The sequence below is a fragment of the Pogona vitticeps genome, chromosome 2, assembly GCF_051106095.1.
Source record: "Pogona vitticeps strain Pit_001003342236 chromosome 2, PviZW2.1, whole genome shotgun sequence".
Lineage (NCBI taxonomy): Eukaryota > Metazoa > Chordata > Lepidosauria > Squamata > Agamidae > Pogona > Pogona vitticeps.
The window spans coordinates 112,095,372-112,115,139 of NC_135784.1; the positions used below are offsets into that span (position 1 = coordinate 112,095,372).

Below are 19,768 nucleotides of genomic sequence, written 5' to 3' on the forward strand. Positions count from 1 at the left end.
TGAACCCATCAGTTCTGGCTAACCAACAGACCCCTGAACCTTTCAGGCTGGTACTCTGACACACAGTAGTACCCTGTCAGACACCCAGACTCCCACAACAGCTTCTTCTTCCCCAGCTGCTGCTTCGTCCCAACCCAGTGTCTCACAGTCTGTCTCAGCATCTCCCTCTCACACACCGGCATCACATATTTATACAGTACAGCCCCTCCTCCTGATGTCCCGCCTTCCACTCCCCATAGGATGGAACTTTCCCTCCAAACCCATGACAGACAGGTAACATCAGTGCTGTTATGTAACAGTAACCATCCCATTTCAGAAGGTTCCCCCAACAATTGTTGTTGTTGTTTAGTCGTGTCCGACTCTTGTTTAGTCCTGACCCCATGGACCAGAGCATGGCGGGCCCTCCTGTCTCCCACTGCCTCCCAGAGTTGAGTCAAATTCATGTTGAATCCCAACAATTACGAGACATTTTGGGGCCACTGTTGGGGAAAGGCTAGTATAGATCAGAAGAAGAACTGTGCTTACTTCCTCTCATCTTTACCATTGAATGGACAGATGTATGTTATTGGTACACTGAATGCTGGATGTGCACTTCTCCTCGGTGCTTCAGATGTTTGCTTCTTCAGAAGTCATCCTGTAGCTGCTGAATCCAGTTGGAGAATATTAATGAAGTACTCTGTGGCCACAGGTAAAAGGACCATTTATTTACACAACAGTAGATGAAGCAGGTGTGCTGCTAATGTTATCTCTCTAGGACTCTACCTGGCAGTCTCAAGGGCTGCCTATTAGCTTGACTAGTCAGAGGGCCGGTGGGCTGGAAGCACAAAGTGATCATCTGGTAGGAACTTAATGGCAAGTTGCTCAGACTTAGAGCAAGAGACCTAAGCGCTTCCCAGCAGGGAGCAACATGGGGCTGGCTCTGTGTCGTCACCTTACATAGCCGACACTTCTGATCCCCAGTCTGTTGGGTGACCAAGTCTCCTATTTTGCAGAGTGTAATCAACCATCTAAAGACATCTTCGTCTTCGCAGAGAGGGGACTTGAAATTGCCCTTGAGAAGGAAGTACCGGCACAACAGTCTGAGCAAGCATTGAAGGCACATGGTCACATTCTCCCTTCCTATTAAGATATACTGCATCATTAATTATGTAACAGTTAATTATTTCAAACTCCGCCCCCAAGACACAGGCAGAGACATTAGCCAGCAAATCTAACCCACAGCAACACATATATCAAGAAACCAGCCAATATCTATCAAACTGTAAATTCCTAAATAACAAAATGTGTTACCCTCACTGTTGGCAATAACCATCCACAAACAAGCTTGTTCTGCATGGTCAGGCTTTAGACTAATCTGCTGAGCTGACTTCTGAGTAGAAGATGTGTAATATATATAATACCAGAATGTGGTTCTTATGACCCAGGCTTAACATAGGGTTGTTCTAGTGGGCCTAGAATCATACACAATGTTCATTCTTAGCAGCCTACTTTTTGGCCAAATACTCTATATAGCTGCGGCTTGGAAAAGTTACTTTTTGGATGCAGAAACCACTAGCCAGTCTAACTGAATGGGATTCTGGGAGTTTTGCAAGTTGTGGCTATAGACTCATATAATGATAGAATAATGGAATTGGAAGGGGCTTATATAAGGCCATTGAGTCCAACCCCCTGCACAGTGCAGGAATATATATCAAGTATATATGAGAGACAGTTGTCTAGTTTTTTTTTTCTTGAATGCCTCCAGTGTTGGAACATGTACCACCTCCTGAGGTAGTTGGTCCCACTGCTGTACTGCTCTAACAGTTAGGACAGAGATAGAAATATATCTGGCTTATTTTACATACCATTGAAGTTCTGTTGAAATAAACCATCTGCAGGGGACAGGCAAATGTGATTCTTTCCTTTGACTTCCCCCTCCCTCCCATTTACACTGGACTAGAAGCTGTGCTTTATCAATCTCTACCACCAAAATAGCACCGCTGTGTCAACAGCAAGTCTTGAGCTCCCTGGATACTAACACACCTGCCAGCAAACTGTTGCTTAGACAAGTCAAAAAGCTTACAGTGGAAAGCAAGCACAGTCAGAGTTTGTTTGAAGTCCATTAAACAGGTGAATGGCAGACAGTGCTTGTCTTCTGAGTGAAGGCTAAATCCTGAGCCAGTGTCACTTTTGTACTCAGAGAGGTAATTTGGATTAGCAAAATTCAATTAGATTCCACAGTGAAAGTCTACGTTAGGACTAAAAATAACACATAGCAGTTTAAGTGTACAAGGCCTCAAACATGTTTACAATACTGCTGCTGAATACATAATCAAAACCTGAATGAAAGGGATTAATGTGAACCCTAAACAAAATGGATTTAGTGTAGAAGAATGTTTTCCTTCTAACTCCAATATATTTGGTTTGCATATAAAACAGGATACATCTTTTTCCCTTAAACGATAAAGAGCATAGGTAGCTCACTCTCTAGTGAAGTGGTGGTCAGCTACTATGGTGTTCCACCAGTTTTAGTCCCCTAAGCTGCCCTAGAGGAGGCTTAAAGACTGCTGAGTTTTATTCAGCATAAGCTTCCATGATCTGCAGCCAACTTCATGAGGTGTACGGAATAGTGAGTAAGTCCGATGAAATGGGCTTTCACTCAGTCACCATGAAAACTGGTGCTGAATGAAAATTGTTAATCTTTCAAGTGTCACGAGCTTGTTTTTTGTTTTTGCTGCAACAGACTAACACTGCTAACCCCCATTTAAATTTCTATGCCTTTACTATGAAAAAAACATCATTAAAATAATTTCTTTTTATTCCTCCAAATATCTAAAAGTCTACAACAGCAACTCATCCTTATCTACGCAGCAAGATAAATTATAAAAACGCAAGAAAGTCTTGGGAGAATAAAGTTTGTTCATGTATACATACATGATCTGCAGGAAAGTACCTGTTCCTAAGGAAGACAGTCCATAATGTGAAGTTTTTCATTATTTTCCTTGAATGTAATAACAAACAGAAGTTTTTTTTAAAAAGAGTTACACAACTCAAATGTGATGACATCTAGAAAGTAATGGGGGAAAGACAAGCCCCAGTGGCATTATACTGAAGTCAAATTGTTTGGTAGTTTGTAAGTTAAGAGAAAATAAAGTTTCTATTTCTATTTGTCACCAATATTTCCTCTTTTGTTCTGCAGATAAAAAGGTAGATGGAATCAACTTGCAGTTTGAAGGCTTTCTACATACTTGATTATAATGGCCAAAAGACTATCAGTCATTTATGCATGTGAGAGGTCATTTATGCATGTGAGAGGTCATTTATGCATGCATGCCAAGACTAATTGTGACTAACTGAAAAGCTGCTGAGCATGTGCCAGACATATGCTAGGCATGGAATTTGGCACATGATTTAGGCACAACATGTGACCAGAAGCTCATCAATCAACATGACAATTTTTGTGATTGTTCTTCAGCATCCAATAAAATCTTGGCCAAGGCTGACATATGCTTAATCAGCAATATAGTACTGTATATTTATGCTTCTAGGTCAGATACCTGTCTGGCGTAAATTACTTTAAAACTGAGAGTCAAGCAAATGTAGGTCTGTTTTCTCGCAGTGGTAGTGTTTTGTTGAGTCAAGAAGTTATGAAGATAATTTCATTTATATTTTTGAAACCATCTGTAATTGATTTAAGCTAAATTGCTAACATGTGCTGGATTATGGAGAAAGCCAGAGAGTTCTAGAAAAACATCTACTTCTGCTTCGTTGACTACGCAAAAGCCTTTGACTGTGTGGACCAAAGCAAACTATAGCAAGTCCTTAAAGAAATGGGAGTGCCTCACCATGTTATCTATCTCCTGAGAAATCTATATGTCAGAGAGGAAGCAACAGTTAGAAGTGGATATGGAACAACTGACTGGTTCAAAATTGGGAAAGGAGTACAACAAGGCTGTATATTGTCTCCCTGCTTGTTTAACTTGTATGCAGAATACATCAGCTGAAAGGCTGGACTGAAGGATTCCCAAGCCAGAATTAAGATTGCCAGAAGAAATATCAAAAACCTCAGATATGCAGATGATATCACTCTGATGGCAGAAAGTGAGGAGGAATTAAAGAACCTCTTAATGAGGGTGAAAGAGGAGAGTGCAAAAAATGTTCTAAAGATCAACATTAAAAAAAAAACGATGATCATGGCCACTGGTCCCATCACCTCCTGGCAAATAGAAGGGGAAGATATGGAGGCAATGACAGATTTTACTTTCTTGGGCTCCAATGATCACTGCAGATGGGGAAAGCAGCCACAAAATTAAAAGACGCCTGCTTCTTGGGAGGAAAGCAATGACAAACCTAGACAGCATCTTAAAAAGCAGACATCACCTTGCCGACAAAGGTCTGCGTAGTCAAAACTACGGTTTTTCCAGTAGCAATGTATGGAAGTGAGAGCTGGACCATAAAGAAAGCTGACTGCTGAAGAACTGATGCTTTTGAATTGTGGTGCAGGAGGAGGCTCTTGAGAGTCCCCTGGACTGCAAGGAGACCAAACCTATCCATTCTGAAGGAAATCAGCCCTGAGTGCTCACTGGAATGACAGATCCTGAAGCTGAGGCTTCAATATTTTGGCCATCTCATGAGAAGAGAAGACTCCCTGGAAAAGACCCTGATGTTGGGAAAGAGTGAAAGCAAGAGGAGAAGGGGACGACAGAGGATGAGATGGTTGGACAGTGTCATTGAAGCTACCAAAATAAATTTGACCAAACTCTGGGAGGCAGTGGAAGACAGGAGGGCCTGGAATGCTCTTGTCCATGGGGTCACTAAGAGTCAGACACTACTTAGCGACTAAACAACAACAACAAAAGAATTAAATCTGGTAGAATGTTCTTTGTGCACCAACATCATCATTGAATTTTCCCAATTCTGTTGTACATCTCACTCTGCTGCTAGTGGCTCTAGGCTGTAAAGGACATCATAACATGAGCATATTCTGGGGAGGAGCTTCGTCCTGGTGAAGCTAGCAGCTCTTGGGAATAGCTCCCGGAGAAGCTAGAACCGCTTCAGTCTGGGATCCCCCTAGGAATGGGGGGATTTAGGGGGGGTCAGGAGGGACCCTCCTGAAGCTTGTGTGAGCTGCAGAAGTTAGAAGATTGAGCAGCAACTCGATTTTTCTTTCTTCTGGAAATTCACAATAGCACAGACGAAGACGGGTGCCATTTTTGGCAACAAGCCAGGACAGCTCCAGCGCCGAGAATAAGAGAACGAAGCACGGCGAAAATATAAATAAAGTAAGTGGGAGCCCTTGTTCTATGAAAAACCCCATTAAAATGAAGAACTAGTGACTGTGTGAAATTTTATGACCGAAATGAGATAAGGGAGCGGCGTATTTAGCATGTCAGCTTGCAATTAAGCTGATCAAGGTCGTGTGGATTTTAAGAAAACAGCCAGGCAGAAACAGCTTGTGTTTTTATTAAGGGAAAAGTTTTTGGACACTGGACAGGCTTTGAGAGAATGAAATCTGCTGCAAGCTGTACACTTTGGACCTTCTCTCCTTTTGGATATATAATTCTTAGGCTGTGTGTGACTCTGTTTGTGGTGGAAAACACATTTGCTGGGACTCTGATTGTTGGCCCTCCCTGTTTGGGGGAGGAGAAGGAAGCCTTTAGAAGTAAAAAAAAAATAGACTGTGAGCTGCGTTTGAGATAACATAGCCCGGCTGGGTGAAGGTAAAAATAAATCTTGAGAAGAGAAAAGAACATCTTCCAGTTTGGCGGCTGGCAACGAGTTGGACCTTCTCTCCTTTTGGATATACAATTCTTAGACTGTGTGGGACTCCGTCTGCTGTGGAAAACACATTTGCTGGGACTCTGATTGTTGGCCCTCCCTGTCTGGGGGAGGAGAAGGAAGCCTTTGGAAGTTAAAAAAATAGACTGTGAGCTGCGTTTGAACTGAACTAATGATTTAAATGGCACTCTGATAACATAGCCCGGCTGGGTGAAGGTAAAAATAAATCTTGAGAAGAGAAAAGAACATCTTCCGGTTTGGCGGCTGGCAACGAGAAAAGAGATTGGACTATAAAAACACTTGAGGGACTCATGTTTTAAATCCCATCTTCTTGTTTGAGTTTGCCTGCTACTTCATTGCTAACACTGCAATAGTTTTAATGTAAAACATTGGTTTTGAGGGTAACTTATATAATATGTATATGTGGGCAAAGGGGAGAGGGAATTCTAAGTGAGGGATAAAAGAGTGGGAATTGAAGAGATTTTATACATAGAGAGAGGAGATATATTGGAAAAATGGAACTTCTCCTTGGGGAAAATAGAGATCAATGGCTAGATTGGAAAATCTCCATTCAAAAGTCGGTATTGGAAGGATTTGAGCAGATAATTTTTCGTCTTGATCAGATACAAGATCTTATTAAAGATCCCAAGGAAAATAGCAGAGGTCAAATCATACCTAAGAGAAAGGCCAGAGCCGGGTATATTGAAAACAATACCAGATAATACAAATGTAGCCATAATAGCCAAGAAAATTGAGGTTGAAAAGAGAATTACTGCTTTAGGGGTTGTTCCCCCTTTTAAAATACGGAAGAAAACAGAGTCACAGAAAAAAAAAGAAGCATAGGGAGAAAAAGGGGAAAGTGAACAGAATAGATACTATTTTAGACCTGTCGAGTGTACTTTTAAGACAAAAGGAGGGTGAAAGAGAGGATGTATTTCATAATTGGTCTTGGTATTCTGATGGTGTTGGAATAACTTAGATGTAAGATGTGTTATAATTCACTACAATTGTAAGTTGAAAGCTAAAGGGGTAAATACATAGACAAATAGCTAGAAGAAGAAGAAGAAGAAGAAGAAGAAGAAGAAGAAGAAGAAGAAGAAGAAGAAGAAGAAGAAGAAGAAAGATGAGCTTGTATTGGAATATGAATAGATAATATGTTTATATACTTAATATGAAAAGGTTGAATGATTATATATTTGATGTTCTCTTATACTCAAAGCCCCCCTTTCCACCCTTTCCATGCCCCTTACCTTCTGTATCCCTTCCCCATCTCCAAATAGTTTTGAAAAAAAAATAACATGAGCATATTCTGCTACACATTGAGGTCAGTATCCCATTGACATCCACTGAGCAGAAAGGCATAGGATTATAATAACACCGGATCATGCTATTTGCACAAGTGTTGCCATTGCACTTATACTCATATGCAGGAAGAAAAACTGCCTTCCATTTCCCAGTGATTTGTTCAAGAGGTGTGATCCTGCATTACCATGTCGTTAGGACTTTCTGCTCCATTGAAGTCACTGGGATATTGATCTATGCAGAATAGCAAAGGAGAACATTTGTGGCTGCTATATGGATAGCAATCACATGTTACATCTGGTTTGGCCCTAAGACAGAGACACAGAGCTCATCTATACTTGCTCTTTTGAAGTGGGTTGGTGTGGACTACATAAGGTTGCTTCAGGTAGTTGGAAGTGCAATATGTCATTTGGATGTGATCCAAAGGGCATATCAGAGCTCAAGCTACTCTATTTTATCTGTCTCCTTCTGATATTGCGAAGTGGCTACCATTCGTTCTTAGATTATCTATTTTTCACAATTTTAATGTACTACTGTGAAACAAGATATGTTATGCAAAATTCCACTCCAACCCATTTTTCCTAATGCTGAAAACAAATGCCTGTAATCAGAATTCCTTCATTTTCATTATTTAACAGGCTCTATTTGAACAATCACATGGTTGTAACTTAAAACATGAAATCTGAAACAAACACACACACACACACACTTGGAGTAGAATGCAAATACTCAAATCTAAACCCACTTGAATGATTAACACTAGTTTTGAGACATGTGGTTTTGTAGTCATAGTACTCAACCAGGGATTGGGGAACTGGAATTCAAGTCTCCACTCCAGCTGTGAAGCCCGCACAATGATCCTGGGCTAGTCATTATCTGCCACCCTAACTGACCCCAAAGTTTAGTGTGAAAATAAAAATGGGGAGCAACATTATATGCATTAGCTTTAGCTCTTTAGAGGAAAGTCAAATATAAATGGAACAAACAGAAATACTGTATAATAATAACAGATTTCATTTAATGGTGCTTGGGTAATATTCTTTAGGAAAGAAGGTGGCAAGATTGGAAATATAAATGGAGTGAGTGCTCAAATGTCTTGTTATTTCTGCTTCTTGTAACAAGAAAGTGTATTCACCAACTTGCATGTAAATATGGGATAACATTGTTTCAGTTGCTGTTTATTGTTTGTGCATTATTTATATTTTGTAATTGTAAACCTGGGTGACCAGATAAGCAGTATAAAGATCGAATAAATAAATAAACAAACATTACAGGTATCTTAAATGTGATAATATGAATGCTACTTAGGTAACTTAGAAGTGGATAACTTTGCTCTGTTAAAAGTCCCCTTTCCCATGATATTTTAGTAAAAGCCCTAATTTCCTCCTCATAATCTGATTTTTCCCAGTAAAGTATAGTATACATGAGCAATATTGGACTCTATGAGAAATACTCTTAAAAAGGCAGGTGCCACTACTTTGGCGCAGGCCATTTCAAAATCCAAAATCTGTTTCTGACTTTCCTGTTCTTTCTCTTTTCTTCTAGATGCTTGCTTGCTAGCCTTCCTTGATGTATAATTTTCTACCTTTTTCCTTTTCAGGTGAAGATCAGGGTCACACACACACAGTACACAGGTCTCAATGCAAACTTTAGAAACAGAAAAATGATCAAACAAACAAACAAACAAAAAACAGCAGATAATTCCAAGTCAGCATCCTAGTAGTAAATATCCCAGAACAGATTCACAAAGTTCAAATGCATTGCTTATAGAGTTGAAACAGAACAGAAAAACACTATTTATTTATTAGTCTATTAATCTCCAAAGAACACCTGGTAGGGCAAGGAGGCTGTCAAGCTTGCTTTTGCATGATGGCTCAAGTATGGCCCATTTCTAATCAGCATATGCTGTAGTTATGGGTCTGGTGGGTTTAGACTTTGTTTTAGACCTAGGAAGCCCTCGGCTAAATGCAGAAGCAGTAACATGTGCTCTTGTGGTCTTCTGTGCTGATCGTCATGCCTTCTTCTCAGAACTTGGAATGTTACTTTTTGAATGGTGGATTCTAGGAGCGGTAGTAAGAGCAAAAATGGTGATGTTACTCAGTTCTCTGTCTCCTCCTGTCCACACTTTTTTTTGAAGTTTATGATGCAGCTTTCTGTTTCAAAGTACTGTATGCTGTGGTTGCTCAGTAGACGAAAGGTTAAATAGAGAAAGTAGAGCTTAAGTACAATGCTACTCCAAATCCTCCCTAGGAACATCTGGCTGCTTGGAGGAGCACTAACCCTTTAACAATGAATTTACCCACTCATCAGGCAATGAAACCCCTTTTACTCAAGAGGCTGATTTGATTGCTTTCTGTTAGCCACAGTCAGCCCGGCCCTTTCCTTCCTGAAATCCAATAAATTAACCCAGGATTGGTGTCAAATAATCCTTTCCACAGTTATGTTAGAAATGCAAAGCTGTACATGGCAGCAATCCCATTAAGGCCCTAATTGTATTCATTTCACTGCAGATTCATCTGTGATAAGAGGGTCAGATTCCTTTGGCTGACTGTTGATAAGTGCTAAGCTTATTCTTCTCTCAATTGTGCACAGCAGGAGACAAGCTTGCTTCCGCTCTGTCAGTTATTCATCTCCTGCTAACGGAGCACGTCCTTATATCTGCCCCAGGAATTCAGCTTAATACAATATCATCCACGGAGTCAGAACTCCCTTTTTCATAAGTTTCCTTTCTTGGTATTTCTTTACTGGGCCTCTTCTGTCCTCATCCTTTTGGTTTTGGGTTGAGCTAGCTAAGCTTTTGAGCTTCGCAAAACTGACACTGGAACAGGCAGGGTGTGAGGATGAATAAGTTATCCTTGCTTCCCCCCCCCTTTCCTTTTAAAGTTTTTTTTACAGTGCATAGATGTTATGCTTCAATTCTGCTTGTATCCAAATGCTTTGCTTTTCACTTTATCTATAGCAACACTCTCCTTTTTAGTATTTATTCTGCCTGAAGACATCAATATTCTGAAAATGCACTGAAAGAGCAACCAGACAGCTTCCAAGCATTCATTTGTAAATACTTACCTATGCTGTACTTCCCTCGGCATATACTGTGTTTCCTGGTTTTTCTGGCTGAAGAATAATTGGAATTGGATATAATTCTCTTTCTAAAGATGCAAGACTTGCCAATATCTGGAATGGAAATTGTTTTGCAAGAAAAGCCAGCTATATACTATCCTCTGCTGTATCTTGAGGTAGAATAGTGGGGCAGATGGATGGCAAGAGAAAATCCCACCAGAAGATGTAGCAGGCACTATGTATGTAGCTTCCTGCCTCCGAAGCATGCCTTTCCATGAGGTAGAGCAAGGCAGCCACCACAGGTTTTGGGTAACATGAAAAGGCAGCAAATTTTACAGGTCAACAGGATATCCATTATGTTCCCACATTTCTTTTGACTATTCCACTGTGGGACCTCAGCAATATCTTCCACAACAACAGTGTCTCCAACTCTTTTACATCTGCCCATATGATCTATGCCATCCTTTGCGACCAGTACCTCTCTGCATTCTATATAAACAAACAAGAGAAGAAATGGCTACAGATCTGCTATCAAAAATAACAACAGAAATTCCAGGATGTCTAAAGGTTTAAGTGTAGGCCAAAGGTCCTTAGCTCACTGTGGCTGAAATCCTGTTAGACTTGGGGTAGTATAAAGTTGCAACTGCATAAATGCACAGGGAGTTACACCCAAGCAGCCCACATATCTGATTGCACGATGAACACTGCAACTGACCATGTACTACTAACTGTGCTCTAAATGTGCACCTGACTGCACAACTGCACCTGTGGAACTGCTTCCTGGATGCAAAATTGCTCCTGGCTTGCACTGCTTCAAGATATGCAACCACACCTACGCAACATGATTTTGGTCTTTCACCTGGGTGCAATATTGCAATGGCTTCCACTACTTCGAGATATGCAACCATAGCTATGCAACATGATTTTGGTCTGTGTATATTAATATGTAGTTCATTCTATAGTCTTATGTATGGTCAGAGTTATTGACTCTGAATTCAGAACCAGATGTTGATGCAGGGAAAAAGCAAACAAGCTTCTCCTTGACTTATCTTTGCACTTCAAAGGCCAATCTATGCTGACTTGACAGAGAGGCAATCACTCTAATAATGGCTTTATTGCTTGTGTTGACAATGGTATTGTCACTTTGAAATGGCATTGTCTAGGTCTACATTCCTCTTCACTAGCTGCCCACCTCCACAATGTATATTGCATATAGACTTGTGGCTAAATATTTCTGTATTTCTATATATGTATATGAGGAGGTTGATTGTAATTCACAAGACCTTGCTCTGAAATAAATGCCTTAGTCTTGAAGGTGCCATAATCCTCCTGCTCTTAAATTATGTTTTTTGTTATACACCTATTATAAGTGATCAAACAAAGCAAAGCATAAAGGTATCATAACATTATTTAGGTATTATTCCCCTTTTAGGTGGTGCCAGTTATGATAGCAAGAATGTCTAAAGTGTGAAAGCACCTGATAAAAACCTAGCTTCTGAAATTTGGCAATATTTAATTGCTCACATAGCTAAGAACTTTCACATTATAAGTAACATCTTCAACACTGTACAGTGCAGACTCTTCAGAACTTGGGAAGTGCTGGGAAATCTGCCGAAATGCTCGGGGACATTCACGGACAAGATCTACAGTGCTACCCACTGCATCTGGAAGCCAGCAGACATGTTCTGTAGCATTTAAATCTGTCACCAGCAGGGGGCTCTCCTAAATGGTCATTCTATAGTCACAGAATTAGCCAGGAGATGTTAGCCTCCTGAGGACTTCAGCAAATCACCTAGAACTGGGTTGGTGCAGAGGACAGAAACAGACCTGGAGGTTGTAACTGCTGTATGCCAACCTTGCTTGTGACCTGGCCAGGATATGTTCTGGACACAGTATACCTGACATCCACTTTTTGGATTTCACTTCTCCAGAGAGGCTTACCTACATAGATATAAACAATGACCTCTACCGCACCAGACAGAGTATCCACATTCGCACAATTCATGCCAACACGGCTTGGACCCTGCACCTAATGCATGGATCTCAGTCTAGTTGTATAGTGTGGGCCCAGCAATTTCAATCTCAGTCCTCCCTCTTGTGTAGAGAGAGAACAAAAGTGCGGATAGGGAACACAAACTGTGATTTAAACACCCCGTGACTGCAGGAGGATTATGGCACCTTCAAGACTAAGGCACTGTTAAATGAGTCCATTTAACACATATTCATTTATATTGGCACATACTCTAAACTATTGCTTTAATGTAAACAAGTCCTGAGTGTACTTTCCACCCCTCTTTCCCTATATATGGGTATATTTTTCCAGCCTAGGTCTACTAGACAGCCGCTGGAAGCACTCTGCTTGAAGTCTGAAATTGTGTCAAGTACAATGTATTTCTGGACCCCACTTGTAAATAAAGTGCCAGAAGTAAACTTCACTGATTATGACTCTCTCTTGCATAATCCAGTGTCTTCCTTGATGCAAAATGAATGGGGCAGAATGATAAATTGCCTAGCACTGAAGCAGCTATGCTAGGAATGGTTGTAGCTCTACTTTGTGAGAGATGAAATGCATGGGGTTTGTTTTCTAGCTAGTCCCTGGAAGACATGAGATTAGGAAAGGCTGGTCTACATTACTGTCAACTGACAGAGGTGTCCACCTTCCTGTGGATTTGAAACCCCTTAGTCCTACAGTAGGGATCTTTCTATCCCAGTGAACTGAGGTGCTTTTTCTTTCCCTTCCTTGCCATATTGCCTAGAGAAGGGGCAGAACATACCTGAACTTTGGCTTCAGTGGTCCCTAAAATTTGAAATAACCTTTTGTAAGTCATGAGGAAGAGCCCATCTGCTCCTACTGTATTCTTTTAGGGATATAAGGCAGGAAAAATGTCAGCAGATATTTAATTTAGCTATTTTTGAGCTGGATATTTAATTTAGCTATTTTTGAGCTTACTGCTTATCAGTTATCCTATTGCAACATGGGTATACAACTAACAGGATGATCCTATGCCTGTTTACTCAGCAGTAATTCCTACTTGGTGGGTAGAAGATTGCAACCTAATAGCTGGTACACTAATAGCATGTAGGATAAGATGGGGGGGGGGGAAACTTCGAACTGATATATATGAACTTTGACTTGCTGGGGCAGAACTATAAGTGGGTGATGAATCAGCTGGTATGCAGTGTTTTCATGTCACTACCATGGAGAACTGTGTTTTGGAAAAATAACTTGCTTCTTTGACAATGTAATTCTAGATTCAGTTGCCCAGGTTTTATAGGTTTGTCAAGTGATGCTATGTCTGAGTCATGCATTCATCATCATCTTTTCCATTGATCACACTCTTGTCCTCCAAGAGTTGGAGATGGGAGTGAAAATGCCCTGCTGGAAAGACAGTTAAAGCTGTACCACTGGCATGGATCTCAGCACTAGGGCAACATGGAAAGAATCTTCTCCCTAGAAGGAAAAAGGTTCTCTTTCACCTTTATAGTTTGCAGAGCCACTGTGATCTCCAGTGTGCGGGAGGAAAGAATTTCAGTTTCGCTGGGTGGAGAAAACAGCATGATTTCTGTGCAACCCAACATTGTTCATTAAAGTCAAGTGCACAGGAAGGGAAAGAATGTCACTGTTTCTGAGCCTACAGACCTGGCTCTGGTTTCCCACCAATGTATGCAACTCAAAACAAGTCATTATCAAAGAGTTTGAGGTGGATCTGGAAAGAATAAACCTTCATTGTGTTCTGGTTATTAAAAAAATGAGTCTTGGTTGGCTATGGCTATGAGTTGCAAATTCAGAATAATAGACAGGATTCTCTTACCAGGATACTTTCACGAAGCATTCATATTCGCCCTAAAGGAAAGGCCCTATCTAGACTTTGTGAAGATATTTGTGGTGCTGTCTGGGTGATCTATCCACAAAGAGTTAGCAACCTGAGATCTTCAGATGTTTCTGGATTACAAACTCTGGTCATCCCTCACTACTGTCTATGCTGGCTAGGACTGATGGGAGTTGTAGTCCAACAACATCTAGTGGGCCACAAATTGACCCCTTCTTGTGGTAGACTCATGGGGACAAAACGTAGTTCTGTGGAATTGTACAGGGGACTAGAAACAAAGCCCTGTGAGGAAAAACAGAAAGAACTGGGTATATTTAGCCTTTAGAAAAGAAGACTGAGAGGAGATATGATAGCACCTTTCAAATAATTGGAAGCCTGTCATATGGGGGGGGGCAGGGCCTGTTCTTAATCATTAACCGAAAAGTCCAAGACATGGAACAATGGGTCAAGCTACAAGAAGCCAGATTTAGGCTGAATGTCAGGAAAAAAAACATCTTAACTGTTAGAGCAGTATGACAGTGGAACCACTTAGCTCAGGAGGTGGTAAGCACTCCAGCACTGGAGGCATTCAAGAGAAAATTGGACAACCATCTGTCAGATCTACTTTGATTTATTTTCCTGCATTGAGCAGGGGGTTTGGACTTGATGGCTTTATAGGCCCCTTCCATGTCAATTATTTTATGATTCTAATATGATTATTGTATTAAGAATTCTGCTGGAAAATGTACTGCTCTTCTATGAATTTCTTCTCTAAGGACTCCTACCAGAAATTCTGAACTAGGAAGAAAATCAGTGTTGTGTTCTCAGTCTTGGTCATTGTACCTGGCAGATGGGCAATTAACTCTATAGATAGCATTCTGACCTCTTCAAGGCTAGATTGTATACAATCTCCTTTTACTTAACCCTGTCAATTCAGGACAATCAGTGGCCATGTTGACTGGGGGTGGTGGGAATTCTAGACCAGTACCTTTGGAGGGAACTAGTATGGGGAAGGCTGAGCCAGGATAGCTGGCCTAGGCTAAATGTGAACAGGTAATGTAAACCTTGCTTCAGCTGCTGAGGAGAAGCATAAAGAATCAGCACAGCTGACTTGGTATAGGCTGACAGCTTCTGCTTAAAGCTTGAGGGGAGAGTCATACAGCCTTCTTAGCCAGCTATTTCCTCCAAGCAGGAAAAGATCCAAAATCTGCCTGAAATGAAAACCAAGCCCAAAATATGATTGCTTAAATTGTTTCCTTCTTATGGGATGCTGAGAAGCTGCATTGGGAAATACTCTAATTTAAGGAGGAGTTTATTAAAACTTGGCTAAATTCAGTGTGAGATGGAAATCTGATTAGCCAACTTTAGCTGGAAGACTGTAAGTCATGTTGTGGTCAGCTGCAAACAGTGGCCATGCTGGCTGAAGGATCCTGGGAGAAATAGCATGAAGAAAAGTAACTACTCCACGCTCTAAGTTTGCAAATCAGTCACAAAAGTTCTCTGCCTCATTAAGTTGCATCCCTCTCACCTTACAACCAGAGCAAAGTTCATGGGCCAGCAAGGTGCAAGTCAAAGTAGCCGCCTCCTCTTCATTCCCCTTTTCCAGCATTCTTGCAGAAGGGCCATTGACTTGGCCACATGCAATGATCCAAGTACAGCACTTGACGGTAAGTCTCAAAAGTGACAAATGCGTGCCATTTACTCAAAGAAACCAACAACCAATGAGCATTTGGGAAGTTGCTTCAAAATCTAGGTTTTCAGGTTTTGTGCTTCTGGAAGTTATTCTTATACAACTGCCCTGTTCAATTCACAGAATATTATGTGGCAACTGGATGGTGGTATCTTGCATTTGTAATTTTCTCATGTTTTCTCACTAATTCTTTAGAAACAACCTGCTGCTGTAGCTGAATGAGCACTGATAACTCTGAGTCCCCAGTTATCCTGTATCACTCCGTATGTACACATATAGTAAATGAAAAACTCCTTATCTGTGGCATGCAGAAAAGTTGTTCCAGCAGATCACAGGCCTTAGTTAGCATGGAAAAGTGTTTCAATACACGTCTACCTATTAATTGCCTCAGTGTTTGCAGTCCAATACGAAGACTATTTTCTCAGAATTAAGTCTCAAGTGAGGTTTTATTTTTAAAGAAGTGTGATTGGATTGCAGCCTATGTCAGTGAATTACTAAAGGTTGATTGCTACCTTCTGACAGATTAGAATGTACCACTTTAATGAATACAAACACATAAAATCTGAGGGGAGGGCCCTGGAAAAGGGCCATCTTGCAGGAAGTAGCCCTTTCTGTGAAGGAAATTCTAAGTTAGTGTTTGTCAGTACTTCACACGCATGCCTTATCTAAAGAAAGAATGTCTTGTTCCCTTTACAAATATTGTTTTATTCCTATGTGACATTGCAAATTAAATCAATTCAAATCAGTATTACTTTCTGACTATTTTTTAAAATTAAGTGTCAACCCTCATAATGTATAGATTTCCTTCCTGATGTCCCACTCAATAACATAAGGGCTTTTCTGTTCATTTTGTAGCGGGAGTGAAGAACATTGAAGCCAAAAGTGAAGAATTGTAGCTATCCAGACAATTCATGGACTTCAACTCCCATCTGCAGGAGCAGGCATGGAAAGTGTTCCAGGTGACAGGAGTTGTAGATTAGCAACAACTGCAGAAACACAGATATCCTATCCCTCCTTTATAAACAGTGAAGCTGTATGGCAAGCATGTCAAGAGGCAGTAAAACTATGTCAACTATCTGCCTCCTCATTTTAACAAACTTGCTTAATAATGACATCAAGGAACAGCAATCATTATGGATGAATCTCCTCCATAGATGTAAACTAGCACAGGGCTGATTTGACTGGATTAACTCCTTTCCTTTTAGAAATATTTTTCTGTGTGTCGTAACATGCTTAGAGCCAAATACTTTTTTTTTAACCTTATATATTTTTACTTTTAAAAGTTTGGAAATGCTTACAAATTGATTGTTTGGTTTCATTCTGGGATTAGCCTTTTACTGGGGTAATGTCAGCTATGATGAACCATAGGTTTCTGTTCTTTGCCTGTAGGACTAATAGAGAAATCAGACATCCTAACCAGGATCTGACAGTTGAGTAAAAGATCAATGGCTTGCTAACTACCCTGTTTTCCCCAAAATAAGACCTAACCTGAAAATAAGCCCTAGTATGATTTTTCAGGATGCTCGTAATATAAGCCCTACCCCCAAAATAAGCACCAGTTAAGTGAAACCCTGCCCTCCACCATTGTGCAGCAACCAGAAGATGACAGGACTGTATTTGAATAAGTGTAGATTGTTGTACATGAAAAAAAAAAATCCCCCGAAAATAAGCCCTAATGCAAAAATATATAAAAGACCCTGTCTTATCTTCAGGGAAACAGGGTATTATAATTCTTCATTCTGGGTTAACAGTGCAAAGATCATTTTTAAAAATGTTTGATAATAATCTGTTTATCTACACACATTTAAGCCTTATCAGATAGTTCTTATAGACCAACCTAGACCCATTTCCCCCCATAATTATTAATAATGAGTGTGACGTTTTCCATGTAACCCCTGCTTGTTTTCCCCAAACAAAGGGTTTACACTATGTCTTCTCACCAGCAGATAACAATTGGGATGTTCCCCCTTTTTTCAGTACCACCAGTGGATCTCCTTTATCCACAACGTATAAAGAATTTTATACGTTGCTGCCAACAGGACTGATTTATTGAAAGGTATATGTTATTTATTCAATGCATATAATCTAATCATTCAATTATCCTATCTCTTGCCACCTTCACCACCTGCTCTATTTATCTTGAGCAGTTTAGCTCTAGTATTATTATTTCTCACTATCTCCTTGACTATCTCTCTCTATTTCTTTCTCTGCTTCCCTCTGCTTATTCTATTTCTCCCTGCCACCTTCTTATATTCTGCTGACTCTGCCCCCCACTCCTCTCATAGGCTCATCCAAATGAGACCCAGACTGTGAATGACAGGAGTGACGTGGGGTAACCCTCACAATGAGACAATTATTATGACAATTCCAACTTATGGCAATCTTCTCAGGGTCTTCTAGGAATAAAGAGCCCAGGAGAGGTTTATCAGCCCCTCGCTCTGGTGCTACTCTGGGACTGTGCAGCTTGCCCAAGGCTGTAAAGGGGGGCACTGTATGTAATCCCATCAGCCACACATGCTGCAAGTAATCGTGGCTGCCTCCTTTTCTAGGAGGCAGAATGGGAATTCAAACTCCCAGCCACTGGTTCTGCAAGACACTCCAACCCACCAAGCTCCACCACCCCAGGTAGCACTGCTATATGGGAATTACAGGAATGACAGTTCAACACATTTAAGAGGCACTTCACTTGGGGAAAGCTGAATTATACAATTTACAGTCCTATACTCTGGGTTGCTTCATTGGTTGTGCCTAACAATATTGAACCAATGTGGTGTAGTGGGTAGACTGAGGAACTAGAACTCAGAAGAACTGGGTTCAAATGCTTGCTTGACCATGGACACTAACGGTAGGGTGGCAGTAGTAAATCTACTCCTTAAATATCTCCCATACTTTTAAAACTCTACCAGGCTTGTTCTAAGTCAGCTACTTGATGGCATGTAACAACAAAAGCAATACCGAATAGGCTACCAGCTCCCACTTTTTACAAGCCAATAGTAGATGATGTAAGGCACCTGGATCTGGTTGCTTGGATTCCTGGTCTGAGAGCACTGAAGTGCTTTTAAGCCAACTTGGGCATTCCGGGTCCTGATGAAAAGTGCAGAGCACAAGAGACCTGCTTCAGATCTTTGTAGTCAGAAGAGAGATGAAGATTAAAAATCACATTTTTACAGAGACAGCCCAATTTGGGATCTGCAAATGGAAGGAAACACTCAACCATTTTAACATCATTGTGGGCCACTCTTTTCATGTATACGGAAATATGTTTACTTTGGCAAACCTCAGCTGAGAGAATCAGATATCTCCATGCATGTCTTAGGCAGCAGTGAACATGATAACTGCTGTCAAAACAGAGAAACGTAATAAGCAAATTTCCTTTTGGCACCTTTACCTACATCAGACAAGTGCTACAGGACACACCTTGAAGGACACAAATCTGACTAACAGGTCTATGGATGGCTGCTTCTACAAGTTAGATACAGTCAAGAAATTACCTCAGTTTATGGGATCTTGGTTTCAGTCCAAAATGTGAGCGGGTGCTCCAGGGCAGATAGGAGAGAGTTCTGCCTAAAAGCCCTGTTGCCTGACAGATCAGGAAGAGACTTCCACTTGGTGTGGTGGAAGCCAGTTCTGCTGCAGTGTATTCAGGCTATTTTCCCTTCTTTTGTTTTCCCTTGGCTGGATACTACCTTGTTCTACTGTGGGTCAGAGCCAGACTGAGTTCACGTGCTACTATAGATTGTGAGGCACCCAGGCACCTCATCCTCGAGTGCCCCTTTATTCTTGATGCCCTATCTGTTGACCTCTCACAGATGTTCTGATACCCCTGCCTAGTCAGACTGGGTGTCTGTCACGTAGGAACAATTGGTGAGGTCACAGTAGGCATTGCTGCCTGGCTTCAGGGCCATGATAGGACCCACTGCTGGCTCCTGATCTCAGCCCTCTTTGTTTTTTCTTTTTCTTTTCTTCCTTTCCCCATCCTGGTGGTATATGGATCACCTAGAGCCTAGGCGATCATATATCTGTGAAGATTCTCAGTCATCTGGAAGTTGAGTCATGGCAACTGAACTTAGGTGATCTTATAATTACCCACAATGATCTGTGTAGTATTCACCCCTTGTTATGCAAAACAAGTCATGCATTATTCATGTCT

At 40.9% G+C, this 19,768-nt stretch overlaps 1 long non-coding RNA gene across 3 annotated transcripts in view; it reads left to right on the forward strand.

The window, feature by feature from the left end:
• Window positions 1–304: 304 nt before the first annotated feature.
• Window positions 305–19,768, forward strand: part of LOC110086339 (uncharacterized) — a 38,653-nt gene continuing 19,189 nt past the window's right edge. The window contains exons 1-3 of one of the 3 annotated variants that reach the window (XR_012083737.2): window positions 305–15,595; window positions 16,474–16,577; window positions 17,562–17,674. This is a non-coding gene — a long non-coding RNA (uncharacterized LOC110086339). Of the gene's footprint in view, window positions 15,596–16,473; window positions 17,165–17,561; window positions 17,675–19,768 lie in introns of those variants that run through there. The other 2 variants (XR_012083738.2, XR_012083736.2) reach the window with 2 other exon arrangements.